The 27,834-nt window shown below is 38.5% G+C and overlaps 1 long non-coding RNA gene across 1 annotated transcript; it reads left to right on the top strand.

Moving 5' to 3' along the window:
• The first annotated feature begins 3,893 nt into the window (after positions 1–3,893).
• LOC131248691 (uncharacterized) lies at positions 3,894–6,441 on the top strand. Its single transcript, XR_009172343.1, has 3 exons — positions 3,894–3,951; positions 4,667–4,788; positions 6,344–6,441. It is a non-coding gene; the product is annotated as an uncharacterized LOC131248691 (long non-coding RNA).
• Positions 6,442–27,834: the final 21,393 nt, after the last annotated feature.

Genomic DNA, 27,834 nt, shown 5'->3' on the forward strand with positions numbered 1-27,834 from the left:
AGATTATATGTAGTTACTGCATTTATAATGTGGCAGACGACATTTGTAGTTAATTCTCCTATCTCCAGCGTTATTGTGATCTTACCAAGCGCACATTGTCCATATTGATTAAAGCCCTATATCATCATTCCACTAGGGCGTAGGTTCGAGCGTCTATAACCCAATTCATTTCAGCATTGTTAATGGCAAGAGGTTTACAGCAGACCCGTTATCCAGCATTATTCCCTTTACTTGTTCACCGCGAATATGACCCACTATCATCAACGACCTATTATGTTCTGTATCACAAACCATGTCGTCATCGGAGAAGGAGATAACCGGCATACAATCTTCTCATTTCTCATTCTCCACCTCAGTCAGCAACACTCCCCTTACACCTTCATCAGATAAGGCTTTTAATCAAGCTTTGTTGGGAGTCTTCTGAGAATTTCAGAGCATCATAGACACTTAATCGAGTTGAAATGCCTTTCAAGTGGCTTATAATATCGTAAGTCACTTGTTTTGTCTCCTTTCCCTTTTCTTTCTCGCCACCATTATTGTTGTTGATATGATTCTTGACTGCTTCTGTCTTTAATATTTTGCTTTTTGAACTTGCTGGGCTGGCCATCTTCTTCACTAATCATAAGGTAGTTACTGCAAATTTTCCCATTGTTTCCTGATCATCAGCCCTTGTCCTTCCCTGATAATCTTCTCATATGGTAAGTACGTTTTTTGTCGCTCTTCTATCTCTTTCTTTCTCTTTCCCAACTATTATCTCTCCCCTGTTTATCATCCTTTGTATAATACACTTCAGTGTATAACAGTTTTCTGTCGGATGCCCTACTATGCGGTGATAATGACAAAAGTCTCTTTCCCTTGTTTTAGATGCTTCTTCGGGTTGTTTCGACAGGGGCAGTTCAATTGTCCCGGCTTTTAGCAACTGATTCATCATCGGGAGTACGTCCTCTTTTTCAAACGCAAAACCCTCGTGGGAATTCAACGATCAGGGTTTTTTTTGTCGTAAAACCTTCCTCTAGGGCGGCTCGACTCTTCTTTCCTTTCTGTCCGTTTACCCCTTACTTCTCTCGCGTCCTGACTTCTCTTTTTGTGTTCAACCACATTTGTGATCAACTTCTGAGATCTGCTCCTAATCATTTTATAATTGAACGCCGGCATTTTTCGAGTCATCAGTTCTAGAGCGTGCGCTTTTGTAGCCAAATCGCGGAAGGTTCTGATGTTAGCACTGATGAGACCAAATGCTATTCCAGTTTCCATAGAGAAATTGTCTGCAAGAGGCCCCCAAGGTCTTCCATCTGTCTATAAAATTTTCACTGGCTCTCCATCTTTTTGTTGCACCGAAGCTAGTTCTGTGATACTGACATCACGTTCTAATGAGAAGAAATTTGACATGAACGCGTCTTGCATCTGTTCCCATGTTCTTATCGACCCAAGTGTTAAGCTAGAATACCACCTGAATGCCTTGTTCGTCAAAGAAGACCTGAATAATCGGAGGCAATACTGGAGTACTATGGAGAAATTCCCCATACTAGTGATGAAGTGCATCATGTGTTCTTCTGGTGACCCATCCCGTTGAGTCTTTGAAAATCAGGATGCTTGAAATTGTTCGGGAATGGGATATCTTCTACTTCCCTTGGGTATGACATTCGATATCTGAATCTTCCTGTGCCCTCGTGTTCTCTTTCTCACCTAACCACTTCTTCGACAACTTATCGTACTTCTTCCTGTGTCACTACTCTCATCGTAGGGGCAAACCTGTGTGACCCGTTCCTAGGCAGCTGCGACCCTTTGGGGTGCTGCTCTCATTCATACACATAATCGGTCACTAGGGGTGTAACCATTCAGGCTACATTATGCGCAAGAGTCCCCAAGGCCTCCTGGAGATTTCTGCATCATTCTATTAGTACTTTCTATACCTCTGCCATTTCAGCGATTCGATCCTCTGTAGTTGGAGAAGACCCTCGGTTTGTTCTAGCCATGTGAATGATTGCCTCTCCATTCCCTGATGAGGCAGTGGTTAATGCTGAATGGGAGTGTATTGACGTTATAGGAGTTGCCGAAAGAGGAGACTCATATGATCTTTGCGTATTTCTGGAGTAATCGGCCGATTGGGAAGACAGAGATTGGTGACGTGGATCCTAGTAGACTTGTCAGTAAAGCCTTTCCTTTCAATTCTCTTGTCCATCGGGAGCTCTTAACAGGCAAGGTGAAGAAATCTTGTGTGGCTGGAGGAATCATCGCCCACGTGGGGTAGATTGCCGGTGGAGCAAGTTCAGGATGTTTCCTGGCTGTATTTCGCGTTACCGGTCCCTTATCTCTTCTCAGTGGCGCATTCGTTCCTGTGACAGTGATATTCTGGGTCCTTGTCCTTCTGCGAGTGACGACGATCTAGTCATCTCTTTCTTCCTGTGCGATAGGTGAAACAGTTATAATTATAGCAGTCGCCCGTGGCTCCATATGCTTGGTTGATGCCGCTTTCTCAGCATACTCCACAACGAAACTTGTTGCAATAAAGTAGAAGACTGTATCCTTCTGAGCGGTTGCCATTGATTGGTTGGTTGGTTGGGATATCTTTTCTCTTGAATTATGCCAGATTGCAAAACAACAAAAATTATAATTAAATCAAGTTATATTCTATTTTGGAGATGAAAGGTAGGATGTTCCCACTAAGAGTCGCCATTTTGGTGCCTTACAGGTGCCAAACGGTTGTGATTATCTTTTGTACAGTTCTTAAGTTAATATTCAAGTGAATATGAAGAAAGAGAATATTCCCCAGCAGAGTCGCCATTTTATTTCGAATAAGAAACAAATGCATTTGATTTGGGAAACTCATTCATTCACTTAATTATAAACAAAAGAAGATAAAGAAGATAATCACATCATTTTTCATTCTAAGTTCTTTTACATCCTTTTTCTCCTTTGATTCCAAAATAGAATGTTTATGAATTATAATATAAAACCAATATCAAGCAGTAGCATTATGGATAAGGGCATCAAGCACTAAGACACTATACTAAATGCTGTGCTGGAAGCCATTGTGCGCTGGCAGAGGCTACTGTGCGCTGGGAGAAGCCATTATGCGCTAAAAAAAAGCTACTGTGCGCTGGACACTGTTGTGTGCTCCATCCTATTGTGTGTTGTCTCTTATTGTGTACCAGCAGCATTGCGTACCGCATAACACCTGTTTCGCACAATGGGTGCGGACTCTACCTCTCTCTTCTTTCACAATCTTCTCCTTTTCCGTGATTGGATGCTAATGACCCCCTTAGAGGGGTCATGGGGTATTTATAGCTCTCTCACACGTGTGATCATGCCACGTAGGCATTGTGCGACATTCCTTTGCGTGAACCCCACTATGCAGATGGCTTTGTGTGGTCTTCAATGTGCAGATCACTTCGTGAGGAATCCACTGTGTGGATCGTTTTGTTTGGACTCCACTGTGCGAATCGCTTTGTGCAGTCTTCACTGTGCGGATCTCTTTATGTGGACTCCTTCCGCACAACCATCATCTATGCACAATGCTCATTTACGCACAATGATCTTTTGTGCACAACACTCATTTCTTGCACAATGACTTGCACATAATGCTCATTTTGCTGTCTTTCTTTCTCTCTTTTTATGCCTTAACACTTTTCTTCTTTTTCAATATTTTGAGATGAACTGGAAGTTTTTAATAGGAGCATACCCCATTATTCACCTTTGAAATGGATAATTACTACTCAATGTCCCTATACACACAGCCCCAAGTTCTTCCGAATCAAAACAATCCACTTAGCAAGCTACAAGCTGGTGAAATTTTTAAATCCAAAAGCTTCATTAAATACTCATTTGTCATCATCGTCACCTGTTTGTCACTGTTCCATCATATATATTATCATTTTTCTTTATTTTTGCAGAACTTTTGATTGCAAGGAGTCACTCACTTTAGGGATTCTTAGAGAAGTGAAGGGACAGGTAATGCACTATCACCACTGTCCTTTATTTTCTCCATTTTAGAAGATCAACTAGATGGCATAGTTCTAAAACTCAGGCACAACTGCGGCAGAAAGCCTTTAAATTAGAAAACCCTCCTTTCATGCACACCTGCTACCCATACCAAAGGTGGAATCATTACAAGTCTTCATTCCTGTTGTCTTTTTTCTTTTTTTTTAATAAGATTCCATTCCCAATGTTTTTAAGCACTCGGCGTAAAAAATAATGGAAATAAAATTATCATAATAGGATTCAAAACCAAAACCATTAAATGAGCATAAAAAATCACAAAGGCAATCATTTCTACAGAAATCCACCAATAGTGAAAGTTGGTCTCCTTAAACCAAAAAGGGATCAAACCATAAGAACCAAAGCATAGACTCTAGAGGTCTTTGTAAATTTTCTCATCTTTCAAAAAAAAAAAAAAAGAAACCTTGAAAAGGTCTATTGCATAAACAACACTAAATGATAGTTCCAGGTGTGGGATCTTTGTAAATTTTCTCATCTTTTAAAAAAAGGTCTATTTCATAAGCTATTCATAATTAGGCCCATCAGATTAACAATTTAGATCATGGGATCAACTTGTAGAAGCTTAAAATCCAGACATACAGTGCAAAACCTCAGCCAAATCATAGCATTTCTCATTATCATTATTCATCATTTTGGTTTTTAGCACGCTCATATGCTTATTAACTAGGAATGGAGAGCAAGGCTACTAATGGAGCAGTCCTCTGCTATAAAATGTCTATCTATTTCATACCATTTGGTGGGCACGAAGAAGATCCAGCAAGGGATGGCAAAGCCCAATGTACTTGAAAGGTAACAAGTTTGCTTTTTTGAGGATTATTCCATTTATCCTTTTGTTCAGTTCATTTTTGAAAAACTATAAGAGCTTGTTGCAACAAATATTTCTTGATAAATGGAATTAGCCATTCTAGATTTCATTAACTGTCTATGCCTACTAAACATTAGTATACCTATAACCAATATAAAGATACAAAAAGAATTGGAGACTGATACTCTCAATCATATGCAATTTAAAAACCATATGCCCTATCTTACCTTCATCACACAATAATTTCTTCTTGACTCCCAAATCTAGCGACCTATCACGTATTCCCTGTCGCTACAAAAGAAGGGAAATAAGGAATTGAAATTCACTGTGCCACACAGTTCAGTTGTCCCTAATATCTCTGCTACTAAAATAAGGAATGGGGAACTCTACTGTTTCATGTATCTAAATAAAAACTAGCAGGCCTGGAAATTGGTCTGTTCAAGAGTGCTGAAAATTTAAAAATGGACTTTAGGAGAAAACAAGGGCTTAAGGATAAAGTCCTTCAAACAGAAAGGCATCCAAAAACTAGATGCCTGATAATCAAAAACATTTGAGACATGCCACTTATGGAAACAAGCTTGGATGCAATACATAAAAAAGATAACCTAACCAAAATTGAATGTTAGAAATAAGGGTGCTACACATGAGTCTTTGAGTTATAGAGGTAAACAAGGCAATGTAACTTGAAAGGAATAAGACCTGGAAACTGTAGGCTTTTTTGTGCCCTTGAAAGCCAATCTACCATTGCCTTTAGCCTGTGTAAACTACATGTTCATTGTCATGTAGATTGTTGCAATAATCTCAAGGTGTATGGAATGTTGGTCTAATTTTCTCAACTCCCATCATAAAACAGAGGCTCATGTTTGTTTGTATCTAACAGTATTGAAGTATTTAAAAATGATCAAATGTAAGGAATATGACAACAATTTTCTTGAATGCTATGATTTCTTCAAGTTGTGTCGAGGACAATCCTTCAATTCTGCGCTTTGACACTTCCAAATGGCCAGATGAAGGACATAAATTGTAAGGTCTAAAACCTATCATTAGAAGTTCAACACATTCTTGTCACGAATTAATTTTCCAGCTTGACGCATTGCTCCAAAGTCCGCACCTTGAACACCTAAAATTTGTCTTGAATCAACTTAGATGTGGCATTTGTAATGTACTCCATTAGACTAGGCCTCACTATATCCATTCTGACACTAGTGCACCCATTGGCAATCCAAGCTATTATCACAGTTGAACTTTGGAATGCATGGAGTTAGTAGATTGCATCCAAGTCAATTACATCTAAGTATCTGATGTCAAATACTTACATGCCCCAAGCAAAAACCAGGTTGGCTGATTGAGTTCAGCAAGACTTGCATGAGATAATGCATTTCTTTTCTTTTCTTTTCTTTTTCATTTTTCTTGAAGAAAAATAAAAATGAAGAGAAAATGAAATTTAACGACCATGTATACTATTAACTACAGAATATAGAATACAAGGTTGCATAAACAAGGTAAATAAACTACATGTATTACGTGCTTTTATGGCAGATAAGGCAGGAATACCAACCTATCACATTAAATTTCTCATTCTAGTAAGTGGTACTATTTCTTCTATCATGTAAAATTTCAGCCTAGTAAATGCTAACCTATTTGTCATGCTAGCAAATATACCTTGAAGTTTTTAGTTCTTTTCGCCTACAAATAGTTACTTAGTAAGGAATTTGGTGGTGGGGTTGTACTGGAGATAGCAAGAATGAGGAAAGACATCGAAGTAACATTAATCAGTGCATGCTAGAGATACATGACTCTTTCAAGTACTCCATAAGTTATGTACAGGAACGCTTACAGCTAGCTTGAAGATGCAACTAATAGGACATTTTCATTTTTCAGCTGATAGTAAGAGATAATGATGCAATGCACCTCTAATTGAAGGGGTCAATTTGAGGATCATGCTCGCTTGCCATTGCCATCCCCGTGCAAAGGCATGTGGGGCACATGACCTGCAACAAATGAAAACCAACAACATCATGAATTATGACAAAGCAATCCTAGCTGTGTAAAACATAATGAAGAAGAAACATGTGGACTGAATGTTAAAGATCAGTAGAATGAAGCAATGATCCAATATAAAACTTGTGCTTGAACAACACTCCATACATCTAAAATTTGTCATGTTGGGCACACATGTCGAAATCCACATTAGCAAACAATAAATGGACATCAGAATAAAAAAAAATTTTAATACATGTTTGCAGCATGTTGGATTTTGATGTTTGCCTGTTTCTCGGGGTGGGTGGTTGCATTAAAGACCATGGTGGAAATTACTTGATAGAATTCTCTGCAGCAGCTGGAGTACAAGATTCCCAAATTCGCAGAGGCTACTACACTTCTCCAAGTGACTAGATTAGTGATGTCAAAAGTTTGATGCCTGTGTCAAGTGACTAGATCATGAATTCACATATGATTTGTTATTACTTATTATAGAAAGATAATTATTAGCCACAAAAATATATAAGATGAGAGGCATTTACTGAAGATACTAGAAAAGGCTATAAACAAGATTTCATTTTTAAAAATTACAAGGTCTGAACAGTTGGGTTACACTAAAGATGCCCCAAGTGAAAATCTTACTCTTGGCCAAACCTCCACCTTGATTCTTGGGTTGACACCTTGCACTAGAAATAACAAGAATGAGGAAACAAAAAAAAAAAAAAAAAAAACTGAATTATAGAAAATTGTGGCCATTGTGTTCATTTCTTCTATTTGATGAGGTAAGCTCACTTGCCATTTGTATTTGAAGGATGCCCACTCTTTTCCTCTATTTGTGCTATTTCCAAAATTGTCACTTTGATATAGAAATGAAAGAAACCTTGCAAAACCAAGGCCAATTGTAAAGACCTTTTGCTAAGCCCAATAGATCACATAAACAAGCCTCAAAACCTACTGTTCTACAGATTATTATTATTATTATTATTGAAAGGTTGCAAAAGCATAGGAAAACAAGCCTCTAAACCTGCATTTCTACATTGAACAATCATAGTTGGTAAAATGATAGGATGCACAACTACATTGAACAGTCATAGTTGGTAAAATGCATTAAAATTGGGTAGAGTCCATTGAATACCTGCGGGTCTAGGTACCCACTAACAGGACTGCATTTGAAGGCTATTTGGCTGAAAGGGTAGATGGGTGCTACCAGTTCCCATAGCCATAGCTAAGATGCAATGGGATTCCTCCTGTTCTCAACTCAATAGTGTTTTGGGACATGAAAACCAGGAAACTGTAGCCCATCAAATGTTGCTTCCATTTTCCATGCAGCCCCAAACATCATCAGTATGATTAAGAATGATTTCGCACCCTGCCAACCAATGCTAGGTGGCAGCCAAACACCCTCTAAAGTAGGAAGACTCCCCTGCTTTCTTCTTGGAATAAGCAATACTAAGAACAATGAAATTAGTAATAATAACTAATAAGTAATGGGAGGACCAAGGAAACTAATTCCAACAAAACCCAAAGCAAGAAAAATGTGCCAAAAGTTCATTGTGGACAGAAAAAGATGCATAAATAGGATACAAATGCAGTCTGAAATTTTAATAGCATTCTAAAGCAAATGTAGGGGCAATGCAATTCCAAACATGTTCAAGAGAAAAAACAAACATCATTTTTTATTTTTTTTGAGAATTAACTGCGAATTTCACTAAAGAAAGAAGGAAACAAGAAAGTGGAGAACCCTTTTAACTATAAACTCCACCGAATGGATAGGTCCAACCACTTGATTCCCTTTGATAAAAGTCAAGCTAAATAGCTAGACTTGCCATTAGTTGCCAGCCCATCTGGCTGCATGCCAATTTAGGTTGCGTCTTGCACTTTAACCCATCTGCTTTTCATTTGGGCAGTACAGAAAATCAAAATGACAGATAGCAGGATTCCATTTCCCCATCATTCCAGGGTACATTTTCTTACCTCAAGATCAATTTGAATAAACACATAACATCGGCAGAAGATAACAGAAAAAGGCAAATACACTCTGAACAAATCATTGTGAGGATCCACCATAATGAATCTAGGGGCTTACACATGGTTCTTGAGAATGGAACCATATCTGCTACCATGCAATCAATCGAGCGCACATTTCTATCCACGATGGCTTCACCTACACCTGCTATTTCTTACATTAATTCTTTTGATACTGCTATTGGTTTAATCTTACCAGCCAAAGAATGGAGATCCATAATGAATGACTATTAACATCATCGGGCTTTTCTAAAGCAAAAACAATGATAGAAGTACTAATTGAAGTGGCGTGGGCATCATGTTCTTGCAGTTCAGATGTAAACATCCCAAGGCTGAGCTGCCGGTTCACACAAAAAAGAACAGTGCAATTATAATTGTAGAATTGGTAAGAAATCTAACCTGATTTTGAGAAATCTATGTTGGCCAATCTCATTTTGAGATCATCTAGAGAAAACTTGTTGCGTTCTGAAAATCATTGTAATTTAGAGAAATATCAAATTTCCATCAAATATATGGTTCAAAATAATCGTTTCTGATGTCACCAAAACAACCTCACTAAAAACACAAACCAATCCAATTTGACAACACTTTTTCGAATTCAAGCAACAATTACAGCATAGGTTCTTCTAAACTTCTTGTAATATCATAAGCTTTCTCTAGAAGACAGATGAATCCGAACTGTAATCATGCGCTACAAGGGTTGCATTATTCAACTTTCAGGTTGTTGAGCAAATGAGTAGTGGAGAGCAATCTGTGGTTAATCGGCAGGAAGATTAAAGAAGAAGAAGAAGAAGTGAGCATCCACTCTGATCCTCCCCTATCCAGTTACCATGTTCTGGATTGCATCCAAAACGATATGCAGAAAAAAGCTAGTTAAAGAATGGATAATAAAAAGATAAATAAATAGGAATGAATAGCCAAAAATGGGAGGAAGAAGTGAAAAAAGGAGTCTGTGGGCTTAAGGCAATAGATAAAATTTAAAAGATTAGGGTTCAAGAAGTAATTTGATGCCACGGTTGGATTGCATATACACTCAGGTGGGCCTATAGTCAAATCGGCAGTAGTTATCCACTCTCGAATAAATATTTACAATAAGGTAAAATATAAATTTACAATAAATATCCTCTCAGGAATTTCATCAAACACCCCACGTGCACATGAAATCTCTTTGTATTTCACATAAAAATTTAACAGCCTGGTCTGCACAAACGGGCTTAAGTCAAGCCCATGGAGATTTGAAAAGAACCTAAGCAAAAAATATAGACAGTAGCACATCCAAATCTACTGATTTGAAAAGAACCTCCAATAAAAACACTCAAAAATTCCAAGCAAGAAACAAAGTCATTAGAAAATAAACAAAATCCATGTTAGATTTCCCAAATTAGAACAAAATCCTCTCCTCAAATAATTACAAATAGAGATCGAAGAAATTAGGGCTGAAAAATATATAATAATGAAAGAGAAAACAAAAATAACCTTTCTAGATCTACTACAAAGATAGAGATAGAGAGAAAGATGCTTCACTTCTCAGTGTCGATGCCACACCATATCCAACATCCAATGCCATGCGCGCAGGGTTTTTTGTTTTGAATTTATATGGATCTTTATGTCGGCTATGCTAAATTGTCTTGTAGTGAGGGAGAAAGATCGAGAGGAAGGAAGATCTGGAGTGAGGGAGAGGGAGAGAGAGAGAGAGAGGGAGAGAGGGAAATCAGGTGTGAGGGAGCGAGAGAGAGAGAGAGAGAGAGAGGGAATGAGAGAGAGAGAGAGAGAGTTTGGGGCTAGAAACCTCCACATGTAGGTGTGGGAATATTATTTTATACTTTTTTTGTTGTTGTGGTATGGTTCCAAATCTAGAACGGCTTAAAACGTTAAGCCGTTCCAGAACCAAAGTAATGTTTCCTTCCAAAATTGATAATTTGGTGTAGTGTTGAATAGTCCAACTAGTTGTGTGTGAACATCTCTCTCTCTCTCTATGTGTGTATGTATATAAATATAAATATATATATATATTATATATATATATATATATATATATATATATATATATTGTTTTCAGCTCATCCCAATAGGAAACCTTATGAATTGTTCCAATGGAATACAAACATGATGGTGGATGTAGGAGGTTCCAATGGTAGGCATTTTCCTAACACTTTTTCCTTGCCATGCAGCCCACTTGAATTTTTTTTCAGCTTTATTTTTACACTTACGTGCTATCATGAGCTAAAAAAATGAATGGATGGGTGTATTTCTCACCACCTAGCTCCTGGACCCTGTTGTAGGGTTAAGATCCACAGTGTGAACCATACCTACGGTTGGAACGCTGCTCGCCGGTACCATATCATGTTCCTGCATTTGAAGATTGTGTGGCCAAAAAATGCCTTTGATAAATTCACTCTGTTCATTAGTTTGCCAAGACCGAAATACTATAGGTGTACAAAATTTAGGTAGATTCAATACTTAAGTGTCACTTCACGAAACAGTAGAGATTGAGTGCCTACTATTGGAAACTTTGCAAGTGCACAGGAGTTCCTTATGAGAATAATATTTATACCTATAGTTTATCTGAGTGATAAAATTCCTATGAATAGTTTGGCTCTAATAAGGTTTCATAAGTAGATTGTTTTCATTCTAAATGTTTTGTGCGGGGTGGCCCACCTAAGTTTTGAATCTACTCTCCCATACTATTGTGGTCTTGCATGCAGTTAATATGGGAAGCAGATTGTGTGGTATGACCATGGTGGTGTGTGTTAAATTTACCAAATTATTTTAGAAAATTATCTAGAAAGTGAGGCAGATGAAAAGCTTAAGTGCGCTACATTGTAGAAAGAAGGGGAGATTGAACACCTCATAATGTAAAACTTCCCAGGAGCTACAGAAGTTTTGGTATCAAGCTGATATATGTGTTTTCCTTCATCCAGGTTTGTGTGACCTCACTACAAGAAAAATAGCTTTTACCAGCGGCCAAAACCGCCCCTAAAAGTCCCAAAAATTGCCGGTATAAGAATTACCGGCGATCTGACACGTGCCGCTAAAGGAGGGCATCGCTGTATCTTTTACCGGTGGTCATCCCTTTTTACCGGCGTTTTTATGGCTGCTGCTAAAAAATGAACTTTTACCGGCGCTTCTGTGAGTGCCGGTACAACTGTAAAAGCACCAGTAAACTATAAAAAGCGCCGCTAAGAGAAATGCAGGTAAAGCTATGAGAAATACATGTTTAATTTGTAACAAACGCTGGTAAAAGTCGCAACAAACGCCGGTAAAACCTATAACAAGTGCCAATAAGAGATTGAAAAAACGCCAGTAAAAGCTGTACAAAGCACCGGTAAAAGTGGCAATAATAGAAATTCCTACTGACTCTTTACTAATCCTTTCGCACAAATTCCTATTGATTTTGACTAATCTTTTCCGATAAGTGCTATCCTACAATCAAATCTCCATCGGTCTAACTATCAAATCAATATCTGCATAACTATCAAAACCCTATGACTGAATGACAAGAATTTGGATTACCCAATAGCCCAACTCATGACCCGATTCCTGCTTTTAATCATAAGAAAATTCTCTCTAATTAATGAGGAACGATCACATGCAAACATTTGATGCTATGCTTACTATTCTACCCTGTTATTAGGATTGCTCATAGTAAGCTATGTACCTGAGCTTCACATGTGGTGAATCCTCTGCTCAGGAAACACATTGCCTAATTTTCAGTCCTGAACTGGAAAATATGTTTGCCATACTCCAGTTGAAGGTTTTGGATCTTCTGACATAGTGAACTATTGCTAGCATATGGGTGACACTCCCCTCTGTGCAAACTGCCAAAAAACAGAATATGCATGGAATAAAAATTTCAGTGGAACTGTTTACTACATTGTTCCCTATGTGAATTGGTGTTTTGGGAACTCCAAACTTAGCAAACAAATAATTAATCAGAGTAGGGATCAAGGATGACAGGTACCTTGAGTTCTGCACCAGATATTGAAGAAGGAGTGAAAAATAATCAAACAAATGAGATCAGGACATCATATGTATTGAGAAAAATTCCACATGGTAGCTAGAGAAATTAAAGTTGGTATTGGTGGAATTATGGTACTTACAGTAGTTGTCAATGTGCATTACATACATTTGTTTTGGGTAGCTTGTTAGTACACACCCATGTCAGTACACACACTCCATGTTAGCCACCCCTGCTAGGGATCAATACCAGGACCTCAATGTGCATTACATACATGTAAACAAACAATTTTCACATATGCAAAGGTAAGTCAACATGCGTCTATGTGTAGGTGTGATTGTGCATATGCAAGGATTTGCCAACAGTGAATTTGTGCCAATATATGCACTAATTCCTGCAACATGTGCATTTTGCTCACACCTATACATCATGCATTTACATCTATGCACACTTTCATGAATATTTAATGCAACATGCAAACAAATAAGTATAGCGTGAAAGTAGTCATCTGAAAGAAGCATCTAGAAATGCAAGTAAATTGAGGATCTACATGAGGATTAGAACCTTATTGTTTGTACCAACTGATCTGAACCAATTTATGCATGCTGAAAAAAGATGTAGAAACACCACCGGACTATTTATAAATAATTGTTCAACTGGCTTTCTAGCCAACTCCCTAAGAGACTGAAGAATAGAATCACTAGATAATTAATTTAATCACAGAGTAAGCAGCAGAGTTCTCATTGCCTCTACATTTTTACATAGATTTCCTTGGAACGTGCAAAATAAGATAAAAAAACATTAATTAGTTGCAAAAATGTCATGGTAGATAAGCTGTATGAGGGAGTTGATGTAGGTTCACAAGCAACCACATTATGCTGTAACAAAAAAGAATGCTAAATGAAGTCAAGCAAGTACAGTTTTACTATACAACCTCTGACAAGTTGGAACTAGTTGATAGCCATGAGAGAGATTGAGAATAGGTTATGTTATTGAAGCAGGTCGACATTTTTTTATTCCCCGGCCTTGGAATAGTTGTGGCATAGTGTGATAAATAGGCACACATTAACTACTCGATTAATGGATATGCAGCATATCGAATTACTCAAGTTTGTCCTTGTAGAGAGAAGCATTTTCATCATTTTTTTTAAAAAAAAGCCATTACAACTAGCATTCATTACAGCAACCTAATGGAAGGTACTAGAATCTGAAATCCTTAAGAGGTATCTCGGCGGAGGTAATTAGATTAAGTATGGAATGAAAATTCCCGCCTAATGAGTTACTATCCACTACCTCACTATTCCCATTAAACGCAGATAGCCTAATATGGATCGGTGCTTTCCAATACTGTTGAGTGTGGAGGCCACCCTCCAAAGCTAGGAGAATGAAGGAAAAGATGGGGTCAAGAAAAAAACCTCAAGAAAACTTTTGCTCATATTTTTCAGTCATGCGGCAGTCAATAAAGATGACTAGCTTAGGAATTTGAGAAATTTAATTTTTCCTGTAAAAGAATTATACTCGAGAAAACTTTCACTCAATTTATCAGTCATGTGGCAGCCAAAAAGATGACAAGGTTAGGAATCTGAGAAATTTAATTTTTGCTATTAAGAACAACAACAGCCTTCACCATTGTTATATGTGATCTCAAAAATCTTAATCCTTGATATACTTTCCCTGACTGCATATTCTCCATCTGATGACCAAACAAATTCCAATGCTGTACCAAAGGATCTATTTCTGCAGGCCAAAGCTGTATATATAATGTATTCTCCATCCCCACAAACCACAACAAACCTCCCATTTGGGTTGTGTTTTAAGCTCTGGATAAGAAATATATAATCAGAACAACAACACCCAGTCACCCAATCAATATATATTGTCTAGAAACCATAGACGTATTGCAATTCAAAAAGTATCAACAAGCATTTAGATTAGTTACAAAACCAGAAAGCAAAGATAAGTTGACATGTAGCCTTTCTGGTAGCTAGAGTATTTCTGTTCTACCAACTAGGAGTAATTCCAACAGCTTTTGTCCTGATGATGGAACAAAAAGATCCTATGCTATGGTTTTAGTTATCTAGGGGTATGGCCAGTAGCTTGTGTGAGTGCTAAATCTTTCGTTGACAACAAACATGATAAAAACATATATTTAAAACATTTAAGTCAATGGCACTTTACAAAAATTGTATGTCAAAGCCAATGGACTAGGATCTAGTGTTTCCTACAGACCATTAATGGCATACAAGTCTTCAGTCACTCAACAGAAGTATGTTTACAGACTGGAAATGCCACACTTTCATTCCTTGTTAACTTCAACTATGTCAAATAAAGAAAAAAATCCTGGTAATTAATTTGATTCTCGAGTTCTCATCTAAATCAAAATGCACTTTGGTGCATGCTGTGATAGTTCAGCCACAATGATCAACCAGATCTCAGCCCATGCAATTTAAATGTTAGGTGGGATTGTAAGATGATGGTTAAAAAGATGAGAAAGGCATCAAACAAGACTAGGCAAACATCTTGAAAATCACTCTCAAGAGAAAAATAAAGTTCCCTTTCTCATCAACAGCATTCGTAAGTTACAGTTGACATAGACCCAAAACACATCTCCATCTTCTATGGTTCTAACGTAATTTTTCCAAACCATCTAATCTAATCTCAACTCTTTTATTTATTTATTTATTTTATTAAGGATATCTAATCTCAACTCTTGAAAGGACTGTTAAAACAATCTCTCTCTTTTTTCTTACAATAAACCAAGAATAAATTGATTTTCACAGTTAAAAAGACTCCTAACTGATACCTTGGGTTTCCAATAATTTCAGATATCAAGACTAGTTAAACTTGTGACTTAAGTTTCACCATTGTTATATGTCCTTCCTAAGTGAAGTACATAGTACCACTGTTTCACCTCTAATGGGGGAAGCACCATTAGAGGTAAAACAGGGCTGAGTCCAGCAGGTCAGTGGACTGATTTTTGAGACCCAAGAGGTTATTCTTTGGACATGGCATCCTTACCTATATTGATGATGATGGGGTCCATGATGAAGAGGAGATGTTTATAATCTAGGTCCGGTTGAAGCATTTCTTCAAACATGTTAGGGGCTATGTTCTGAAAGTGTACGTGACACAATTGAGAATCTTAGTTGAAGCATTTCTTCAAACATGTTGGGGGCTATGTTCTGAAAGTGTACGTGACACAATTGAGAATCTTAGTTGAAGCATTTCTTCAAACATGTAGGGGGTCGTGGACAGTGGTGGACATGGCTGCCACTGCCATGGCTACTGCCCAATATCTGGCCTTCAAAAGAGGAAAATAGAGAGAAAGAGAGAGTACCTTTGAGTGCCTCGAAGAGAACGAGCTATGGTCCTTGATGCTCACCGTTGAGAAAGAGAGAGTACCCTCGATCCACTGGAATGATCTTCGGATAAGATGTTGGACATCCAAACCAAAAAAAGAAAGAAAGATGCAGGACATCAATTTTCTTGGCCGTTAACCGCTGACCATTGATTAGGGTCCTTGATTGCTCACCGTTGATGACCACATCTGCAGGTTGCCGGCCCTACTCGATCTGTAGCTCTAGATCTGATCTAAGAACCCGATAATGAGAAGAAAGGAAGGGAAATAAAAGAGAATGAGATTTGGAGGTAATATGGGAGATTGAATATCCAAATCCAAGATGGGAGAAGCGCACGAGAAGAGATACTTGAGAAAGGGAGGGCGTGCGCACGTCAAAAGAGGAAACATAGAGAGGGAAATGAAAATTGCGTTTTGGTTATTTGGGGATATGGCACGCGTTTTAGGGCTTTTGGGTTTTTTTATTTCAAATCAGCGGCGGTGGCCCGTTTTGTACACAGGCGGCCACATAAAAATGCCCCTCATTTCATCTACAGTGGTAGTTTGCTGCGGCCGCTTGTGCTAAAAACACCCCTAATAACTATATTTTTTATAGTGCCTTATAAACGAGTTGGATAGCAAATGAACATAACAAGCAATAAGAAAGTTCCAAGGGTGGGTGGGTGTTATTGCCTCGACCGCTTTCTATGTTGTGATCGACTTGAGATTTGAATTACTTCATTTTTCGGCCAGGACTTAAAATGATCTAGCAAAATGAATGGACAGGGTGGACATACAACATGTATCATGGTCAGGCCCACAAAACTTGGTGACATCGACACACTGCCACTGCTACACCACGCAATCCACATCTTCAGATATGTCACGGGCATCTCTGTTGGTCCCACTAGCTCCTACGGAAGGGGCAAATGCAAGGTGCATCGCTAGGACTGGGTGAAAGACAAGTCATGGGCCTGAGATGACATCGACCTTTAATAAGGGCAGGCCAACGTTACCCACAAAAAGAGTAGGGTTTTTCATGTGCCATGTTAGGAGGGCAGCATGACCCTTGACGCGGATTGCTACTAACGCTATCACTGGACGGTGTTTTATGAACCCCACTATGATGTATGCTTTTTATCCACGCTGTTCTTCCACTTTTTTGGATCATTTTAAGACATGAGTTCAAAATAATACAACCAAATATCATACAAACCACACAATAGGGAACTTAAAAACTAAACTTCTAAAAGGCCATAAAAGCTTTGGATCAGCTGATATTTGCATTTTCCCTTCATCCAGATCTCTGTAATCTAATCAACAGATTGGATGGCAAATAAACTTTACACTGGTGTGGTCCACTTGAGATTTGGATGTATCTTATTTTTTGGCTTATCCTCTCAAATGATCTGAAAAAGTAGATCAATGTCATGGATAAAACACATATATAATGGTGAGGCTCGCTGAGCACTTTAGCTACCTTGCCCTTACACCATGTCACCCGTGGGAGAATAATATTTTAGCAAGGTATATAACATAATACCTTCCTCTCTGATATCATGTCAAACAACTACTCACTCTAAAAGCTTAAGCTATCGGAGTGTGGTATATCAATGTATATCAAGGGATTTCATAACTTCAACACCATGACTAGTTCATTGCAGGAGCATTTCTGTAGTAGAACAAGAAGAAAATTGCACAGCCTACCATGTCTCCATGTAGACCCTATCATGGTTCATAAGCAGCAACTGCGCGATGGACACACCATCTTCATTCCGAATGAGGAACTTACAAACGTGTGGCAAACCGTAGAGTCTCTCGAGGTGGCCATCCCCACCACGTGCGGTGTGGGTGCATGTGAGGATGGAGTGGCTAGCCAGGAGTCGCAGGATACAATCGAGCATGGTGGGTGCATCTGGATTTTGTGTGGGGAGATGAGCGGCTATATCAGTAGGGGAGAGGTGTGCCCCTGGCTCAGCTTTGGCCATGATCTCTAGCACGTCCAGCTCCAACACTACTTTCAAGGCCAAGGGCAGGATGGTCGCGCTTGCGAGTTGCATGGCAAACATGCATTATTCGTCTTCGTTAGAGGATTTGGTTTGATTAACGGTTGAAAACATGGGTGCTGTTTAGTGCGAAAAGGAGTCAAATGTGGTAAGACGGGCATTCAAGTGTCGGAGTACATATACAGGATGGGGTTTCATATCATTAAGGGAAATTGACCATACTCACCTCGAAGTTTGGGCAAATTACCTAGAAAGCTATGTCATTCCATATATTCTAAGGGCCTTCTAACATGCTTTTGAAAATTACTTGGACCAAAATACCCTTATCCTTGTTTCAGTAGTTGGACGGTTTTCCAGGGAAGAAGAAGTTACATCGTATTTAATGCCAAGAAAGTGATGTGTAAGGAACCCATTTTTGCGTGCAGGAAAGGATCAAGCTCGTCGGGCCCACATTGATGTATGTGTATAATCCATGCCGCCCATCCTTTTTGCCGTGTCATTTTAACGGCTAGGGTCTAAATATCAACCTGATCCAGAGCTCATGTCGGCCACATAATAGAAAACAATGGGGACAATGGAACCCACTGTTGAAACTTTCCAGGCTCACTCACTGTAATGTTTGTTAGAAGAGGACACTACCCAGGTCAAGACTTTTTTAGGCCCACGTCGAGCACGCCGACAAGGTGGACGGAATGGATCACCCCATTGTCGGCCTTAGGCTATTGTATCAATGGCTATCCTTTCATTTGGTAGTAAAGGACGTGAACATGTAACAACTACGACCCATATAACACGCGGACCACAACCCATATAGCATGATAACTACGACCCATGACAACTACGACCCATGAGAACCACGACCCATGACAACTACGACCCTTACCACATTACAACCATAACCCTTATCGCATTACAACCACGACCTGGGTATGAGTCGTGGTTGCCATGAGGTAAGGGTCCTGGTTGTCATGAGGTAAGGTTCGTGGTTGTCATGCTATACAGGTCTAAGTATTTATTTTATAGGCCTTGGTTAGGAACATCTAATGGAGCCTACATTGATGTATGTGAATAATCCATGCCACCCATCCTTTTTGATGTGTCATTTTAGGGCTAGGTTGATGGATGGGATCACCCCATGTCAGGATTTTTTGGGCCCACGATGAGCTAGTTGACAAGGTGGATGGATCGGATCACCCCATTGTGGGCCTTAAGCTATGGTACCAATGGTTTGGTAGAAGAGGAAGTGAACACGTGGATATACCACGATCCATGCAACATGACAACCACGACACATATAACATGACAACTACGACACATGCAAACAACGACCCATATGGGCCCACATTAATGTATGTGTATAATCTATGTTGCCCATCCTTTTTTGTTGGGTCATTTTAGGGGTAGGATCAAATATCAACCAAGACCTTTTGTGGATAAAAACCATGATCCATTGTGCATGTGAACCACGACCCTTTATATGGATCATGGTTGTTATGTAGCAAGGGTCGAGGTTGTCATATTATATGGGTCGTGGTTGTGAAGTTATATGGGTCGTGATTGTCATGTTATATGGATCGTAGTTGTCATGGGTCGTAGTTGCCATGTTATATGGGTCGTGGTTGTCATGGTATATGGGTCGTAGTTATCATGTTATATGGGTTGTAGCTGTCAGGATTTTTTGGGTCCACGACGAGCTGATCAACAAGGTGGATGAATCGGATTACCCCATTGTGGTCCTTAAACTATGGTACCAATGGTTTGATAGAAAAGGAAGTGAACACGTTGAAAACCACGTCCATTCAACATGACACCACGACCCATGCAAACCACAAGCCAAATGGGATCACATTGATGTGTGTGTATAATTTATGCCACCCATCCTTTTTATCGTGTCATTTTAGGGGTAGGGCCCAAATATAAGTCTGATCCAGTGCTCGTGTGGGCCACAAAATAGAAAATAATGATGGGCCTTCAGCTATGGTACCAATGGTTTGGTAGAAAAAGAAGGATTTTTTGGGCCCACGGTGAGCTGGCCAACATGGTGGATGGATCAGATCATCCCATTGTGGGCCTTAAGCTATGATACAATTGGTTTGGTAGAAAAGTAAGTGAACATGTTGAAAACCACAATCCATTTAACATGACAACCACGACCCATATAACATGACAACTACGACCCACGCAAACCACGACCCAAATGGGTGCACATTGATGTATGTGAATAATCCATGCTGCCCATCCTTTTTGTTGTATCATTTTAAGGGTAGGATGAAATATTAACCACAATCCTTTGTGGATGAAAACCACGATCCATTGTGCACGTGAACCACGACCCTTTATATGGATTGTGGTTGTCATGTAGCAAGGGTCAAGGTTGTCATATTATATGGGTTGTGGTTGTATGGGAATAATCCATGCTGCCCATCCTTTTTGTAGTGTCATTTTAGGGGTAGGGCACAAATATCTGCCTAATCCACCGCTCGTGTGGGCCACAAAATAGAAAATATTGGTGATTGTTTAAAGTTTTCAGGCTCACTGTGATGTTTGTTAGAAGTGGACACTGCCCAAGTCAAGACTTTTTGGGCCCACGACATGCTAGCCGACAAGGTGGAAGGCTCAAATTATTCCATTGTGGGCCATAAGCCATGGTACCAAAGGTTTAGTAGAAGAGGAAGTGAACACGTTGAAAACCACAATCCATGCAACATAACAACCATGATCTATGCACTTGACAATTACGACCCATGCAAACCACGACCCAAATGGGCCCACATTGATGTATGTGTATAATCCATGCCGCCCATCCTTTTTACAGTGTCATTTTAAGGGTAGGGCACAAATATCAGCATGATACCGCACTCGTGTGGGCCACAAAATAGAAAATATTGGTGATTGTTTAAAGTTTTCAGGCTCACTGTGATGTTTGTTAGAAGTGGAAACTACCCAAGTCAGTACTTTTTTGGCCCATGACAAGCTGGCCGACAAGGTGGATGTCTCAGATTACTCCATTATGGGCCATAAGCCATGGTACTAAAGGTTTAGTAGAAGAGGAAGTGAACATGTTGCAAACCACGATCCATGCAAAATAACAACCACGATCCATGCTCATGACAGCTATGACCCATGGAAACCATGACCCAAATGGGCCCACATTGATGTATGTTTATAATCCATGCCGCACATCCTTTTTGTAGTGTCATTTTAGGGGTAGGGCCCAAATATCAGCTTGATCCCGCGCTCGTATGGGCCACAAAATAGAAAATATTGGTGATTGTTTAAACTTTCCAGGCTCACTGTGATATTTGTGAGAAGTGGACATTGCCCAAGTCAAGACTTTTTGGGCCCACGATAAGTTGGCCGACAAGGTGGATGGCTTAAATTACTCCATTGTGGGCTATAAGCCATGGTACCAAAGGTTTAGTATAAGAGGAAGTGAACACATTGCAAACCACGATCCATGCACATGACAACTATGGCCCATGGAAACCACGACCCAAATGGGCCCACATTGATGTATGTGTATAATCCATGCCGCCCATCCTTTTTGCAGTGTCATTTTAGGGGTAGGGCACAAATATCAGCTAAATCTCGTGCTCGTCCGGCCCACAAAATAGAAAATATTGGTGATTGTTTAAAGTTTCTAAGCTCACTGTGATGTTTGTTAGAAGTGGACACTGCCCAAGTCAAGACTTTTTGGGCCCACGACAAGCTAGTCGACAAGGTGGAAGGCTCAGATTATTCCATTGTGGGCCATAAGCCATGGTACCAAAGGTTTAGTAAAAGAGGAAGTGAACACGTTGAAAACCACAATCCATGCAACATAACAACTATGATTTATGCACTTGACAATTACGACCCATGCAAACCACGACCCAAATGGGACCACATTAATGTATGTGTATAATCCATGCCGCCCATCCTTTTTATAGTGTCATTTTAGGGGTAGGGCACAAATATCAGCATGATCCCGCACTCGTGTGGGCCACAAAATAGAAAATATTGGTGATTGTTTAAAGTTTCCAGGCTCACTGTGATGTTTCTTAGAAGTGGACACTACCTAAGTCAGTACTTTTTTGGCCCACGACAAGCTGGCTGACAAGGTGGATGGCTCAGATTACTCCATTATGGGCCATAAGTCATGGTACTAAAGGTTTAGTAGAAGAGGAAGTGAACACGTTGCAAACCACGATCCATGCAAAATAACAACCACGATCCATGCACATGACAGCTATGACCCAAATGGGCCCACATTGATGTATGTTTATAGTCCATGCCGCCCATCCTTTTTGCAGTGTCATTTTAGGGGTAGGGCACAAATATCAGCCTGATCTCGTGCTCGTGTAGGCCACAAAATAGAAAATATTGGTGATTTTTTAAACTTTCCAGGCTCACTGTGTTGTTTGTTAGAAGTGGACATTGCCCAAGTCAGGACTTTTTGGGCCCACAACAAGTTGGCTGACAAACCACGATCCATTTAAAGGGTCGTGGTTCACATGCACAATGGATCGTGTAACATGACAAACACAATCCCAAACCACGATCCATGCAACATGACAACCATGATCCATGCACATGACAACTATGACCTGTGCAAACCACGACCTAAATGGGCCCACATTGATGTATGTGTATAATCCATGCCGACCATCCTTTTTGCAGTGTCATTTTTGGTGTAAGGCACAAATATCAACCTGATCCAACGCTCGTATAGGCCATAAAATGGAAAACCATGGTGACTATCGAACCTTTCCAAGCTCACCTTAATTGTTAGAAGTGGACATTGTCCATTTTAGGACTTTTTAGGCCCACAACGAGCTGGCTGACAAGGTATATGGATCAGATCACCCCATTTTGGGATCATTTACTTCGTTGTTTACATGGGTCGTAGTTGTTATGTTACATGGGTTATGGTTGTTATGTTGCATGGATTATGGTTTGCAATGTGTTCACTTCCTCTTCTACCAAACTATTGGTACCATAACTTACGACCCACAATGGGGTGATCTTATCCATCCACCTTGTCGGCCAACTTGTCGTGGGCCCAAAAAGTCCTGTCTTGGGCAATGTCCACTTCTAACAAACATCACAATGAGCATGGAAAGTTTCAACGGTCACCAATATTTTCTATTTTGTCGCCCACACGAGCACTGGATCAGGCTGATATTTGTGCCCTGTCCATAAAATGACACGGCAAAAAGGGTGGGTGGCATACACTACGCCAAAATTGCGAATTTACGATGGATTTTGCAAGGGAAAAATCTCTTGGTTTAATGACGGATTTGATCCGTCGCTAACGGAAAAGGTCCGTCGTCCATCCCGTCTTTCTCGAAAATCTGTCGTCCAAACGTCGTGGAATTTTAGTGACAAACTAAAATCGATCACTAAAATATGATTTACGATGGTTTTTGGTCCGACATAAACTGGTGGCGGACTAAATCCGTCGCAAATTTTAATTTTGCGACGAAATACGATCAGTTGCAAATTCCTGCCCAAAATAATAATTCACAACATTTTTTAGTTTCTTTTGTGACGAATCATGGTCCGTTGTAAAAGGGCTTTTGCCTTAAACATATTTTGTTTTCATTTTTTTAAGAATATGGTGGAAAATTATGTTTTTTCTAATCTAAGAATTGTTTTTTAATAGAATTTCAGTGGTTTAATTGTAAAGATTTGTATCTAATATTATTTTTTAAAAATTGATTGAATGCAAAAAAATATATATATATATATATATATATATATATATATATATATATATATATATATATATATATATATAATTTTTATATCAAATGAGTGGAAATTTATTTTTTTAATTAAAAGTAATATTTAAATGATCTGTAATATCACATGAAAAAGAATATTGAGAAGTTTAAAATTTTAACAATGTATGAGAAAATTTTGAAAACAAAATGATGCTTTTAAAGAAAAAAAAAAATCGGCATTTTGAAATTTTTTAGAAAAAGTTAAAATGTGGGAAAAAGAATTTAATTTCGAGAAAAAAAATAATATCCTGAAAAAGAAAATTAAAAATATTTTTAAAAAAATGTGAAAATTTTGAGATGTTGAAAAATGAAATTATTTTGAAAAAGAAAATGAGAGTTTGTATTTTGAAAAATAAAATAAAACTGAGAAGTTCGATAAAAATTGACAAGTTTGAAAAAAAATGCTTTTAAAAAAGAATGGAGAAGTTAGAATTGAAAATTTTAAAATTAAACAATATTAAAGAATCGATACTTAGACCAAAAACAAATATTTTGAAATGAAAAATAAAGAAGTTGAAAAAAATTGTGATTTTAAAAAATAATTGAAAATGTTAAAAATTTGAAATTAAAGGAAAAAGTTTTTATAAAAACATTGAAATTTTGAAATATATATATATATATATATATATATATATATATATATATATATATATATATATATATATATATCATTTAAAACAGAAAATTGAAAAGTTGAAAACAAAATTATCATTAGTAACATCATATTAGGATTTTTAAGTTAGATATGATTAACCATTAGTAATTGACCAAACTTATATTAATTGATATATATATATATATATATATATATATATATATATATATATATATATATATATTTTATAATAAAAATGATATTTTGTTAAAAGTTTTCAAAGAAAAATTAAGTGTAAAAAATATACATTTTGAAATAAATGTTATTTTTAAATGGAAATTCTGTGAAAAAAAAAATGTAGCCTAATCAGGGTGAGTAACTAGTGAAATTGAGGGTATTGATCAATAAAATATAGTGAATGGACCAAACATATAAAATGGGCCAAAAGTTTTGGTCAAAATTGTGACCCAACATACTAACCTCGTGAAAACCTAAGAATTGATGTTAGTGAGTTTTATGGGCTCCATCATGATGTGTGTCGATCATCAACACCGTGCATTTGATGTGTCCCCTTTAGGTTATGAGATATCTCAAAAATCATCCGTATACGAAACTCAGGTGGGCCATACCATTTAAAATTATGTGAAGACATACTAAAAATATATAAAAGCACTTAGTGGGCCCAGATGAGTTTTGGATGCGGCTGAAACTTGGTCTAACCCCTCATCGAAGTGGGACACACATAATGAATGGGCTGGATTTGTGAATCACATTTAGGTGGCCCAATATATGATTATGAATGTTTTAAGGATACCCCTCTCCACTATATTATGTGGTGTGGCACATGGAAGTCATGGATTGGCTTTATTTTTAAGCTCTTGGCCCACCCGAGTCATGGATTGACTTTCTCCATACCGTTCAACGCTTGTTTCGGATCGTTTTAAGATATTAACAAAAAAATGGGGCGGGTCCAAGGCTTAAGTGGACTACAAAGTGGGGATTGAACATCCACCATTAAAAACTTCTTAGGAGCTGGACAAGTTTTCAGATGAAGCTAATATCTGTGTTTTCACTTCATCCACATCTACATGACCTTATGAATAGGTTGGATGGTAAAAAAATACATCACGCTGGCGCTTAAAAAGGTTTCAATGGTGGATGTCATTATCACTACAACTTCCTTTGGTGTGGTCCACAGGAGCCTTTTACCTACCTCATTTTTTTGCTCATACCTTATAAGGAACTAAGAAAAATGATAAACGGCGTGGATAAAGCACTTATATCACTGTGGGACAAAAATGAAGCATATCCAAAGCTCAAATGGACCACACCACCAGAAAGAGTGTGAATTGAACATTTACCATTGAAAATTTCATGGGGCCCACAGAAGTTTTAGATCAATCTGATATTTGTATTTTCACTTCATCCATGTCTTTGTGATATTATGAACAGGTTGGATGACAAATAAGCGTTACTATGGGCCATAGAAAGGTTTCAATGGTGAAAATCATTATTCCCACGGTTTCCCGTGGTATGGCCTACTTGGGCTTTAGATATACCTCAATTTTGGGCTTAACCACTAAAATGATTTGAAAACACGGATGGAACAAGTGGATAAGATAAATACAATCACGGTGGGCTCAACCGAATTTATGATGTTATTTTAGAGAATTACCCAAAAAAATGAATCATATTATTAAATGGACCACACGCCACAAATACCAACAGGATGATGATTTTCACTGTTAAAATTTTCGTAGGGCCCACTATAACATTTTTTTTTTCCCATCCAATTTGTTCATGAGGTCACAAAGATCTGGATGAAGAGGAAAAACAATTTTCATATTGTTCTAAAACTTTTGTGTGACCCCCAAAAGGGTTTCAATGGTAGACGTTCAATCCCCCACTGATTTTTACAGTGTGGTCCACTTGATGGTTAGATCTATTTTATTTTTCGTCTCAAGCCTTAACACAAGCTTGCCAAATGGATGGACGGTTTGGATATAACACATACCTCATGATGGGACCCACAAAACTTGCTGACGTCAGCCACATGACTTCTCAATTTCCCTTAAGCGGACTGGTTAGGGCGCCGACCCTAACCAGTCTCGGTTTCGTCTCTCCCTCGTACGCTCACCTCTCTCCTCTCTCCTCTCTCTCTTCCTAGATCTCTCCTTCCTCTTTCTCTTCCTGTCGATCTCTCTCCCTCCTCTCTCTTCCTTGCTCGATCTCTCTTCCCACTGTCTCTCTCTATCCCCACCCAAGATCCTGTTGCCGACCGCCCTACCCACACACGCCCTCTCGCTCTCTCTGAATCTGTGGTTGAAGGCTTAAATCTCCAGGAACATTGAGGTATCTCTCTCTCTCTCTCTCTCTCTCTCTCTCTCTCTCTCTCTCTCTCTCAATCTCAATGTCGATTTAGGGTTTTTTGGATTTTAGGGTGGATTCGATTTTTTCTGGGACTTCGATTTCCTGCCTAGGAGTACCTTGGCGTAAGCTCTATGGGCCACATTTAGACGTCAGCCCAAAAAATGAGGTAGATCTAAAACTTGATTTGATGTGGACCCTCATTTAGGGATTTTGGGGATTTTAGGGCTTACAGATTTGAATGTGGAACCCGAATTGGGGTTTTTCTGATTTTACAAATTAAGAATTTGGGGATTTTAGGATTTTCGGGATCTAAGGATTTTTGGAATTGGGGATTTCACCTTCTGTGTTTTATTTATTTATTTCTCTTTCTTTATTGACATTTTGAAGTCCCAAATCCATTGATCTAGACTGTTCATTAGGTCCAAGGCACATTTCAAGGGGTTGCCATGTAAACATCATACCAATCTGAGCCAGGTCTTAGGGGTCTGTCAAGCAGATTTGAATGTGGACCCCAAATTTAGTTATTCTGATTTGAATGTGGACCCTTATTTCAGGATTTGGAGATTTTAGGCTTACAGATTTGAATGTGGACCCTAAATTGGGTTTTTTCTGATTTTACAAATTGGGGATTTAGGGATTTTAGGATTTTGGGGATTTGAGGACTTTTAAAATTGGGGATTTTCTGATTTTACAAATTGGGGTTTTTAGGAATCGGGGATGTGAAGATTTTAGGAATTTTGGATTTTAGGATTAAAGAAAATAAGTTTTTAATCTTGGGTTTGAAGGTTAAGCATTGGCTAATTGATGTGGGTGTTTGACATTTTATATGACTCGTACTAGAAGCTAACATTTTGGGTACTGATATGAGTAACAACAACCAGGTACTAGATCGAAATCCTTATTTAAGCATTAATTTGATCTAGTCTAATTTCAGTCATGATTCATATAGAATCTGGTCTAGTTTAGATCTGGATTCAAATAAGCATGATTTTTT

The sequence above is a fragment of the Magnolia sinica genome, chromosome 6 (assembly GCF_029962835.1).
Source record: "Magnolia sinica isolate HGM2019 chromosome 6, MsV1, whole genome shotgun sequence".
NCBI classification, from domain to species: domain Eukaryota; kingdom Viridiplantae; phylum Streptophyta; class Magnoliopsida; order Magnoliales; family Magnoliaceae; genus Magnolia; species Magnolia sinica.